Genomic DNA, 343 nt, shown 5'->3' on the forward strand with positions numbered 1-343 from the left:
TAACCCTAACCCTAACCCTAACCCTAACCCCCCAACTATCCTAACTAACCTACCTACCTACAAAAATAAAAAAAAACGGGAAAGGAAAGAAAAAAATTTTTTAGTCGCCAGAAAAATTTCTAGACAATCAGACAGTCAACTTACAAAAAAACAGTTCAATTTTTTTCGGGTAACTTTCGTGTTAAAATATATCAGAAAGTTTTTTCAAGTAGCAAGAATTTTTAGCAAGAATTTTTTAAGAAAAAGAGAGGGGAAATTTTGTTTAGAAAAGCAAGGCCGCAAATGCAGCAGAAGCCACGCTGAGGGCGAAGTGTTTGTTTACTAGAAAACTACCATTTCGGCA

This window comes from Trypanosoma equiperdum, assembly GCF_001457755.1.
Source record: "Trypanosoma equiperdum strain OVI genome assembly, contig: ctg_1525, whole genome shotgun sequence".
Classification (NCBI taxonomy): Eukaryota; Euglenozoa; class Kinetoplastea; order Trypanosomatida; family Trypanosomatidae; genus Trypanosoma; species Trypanosoma equiperdum.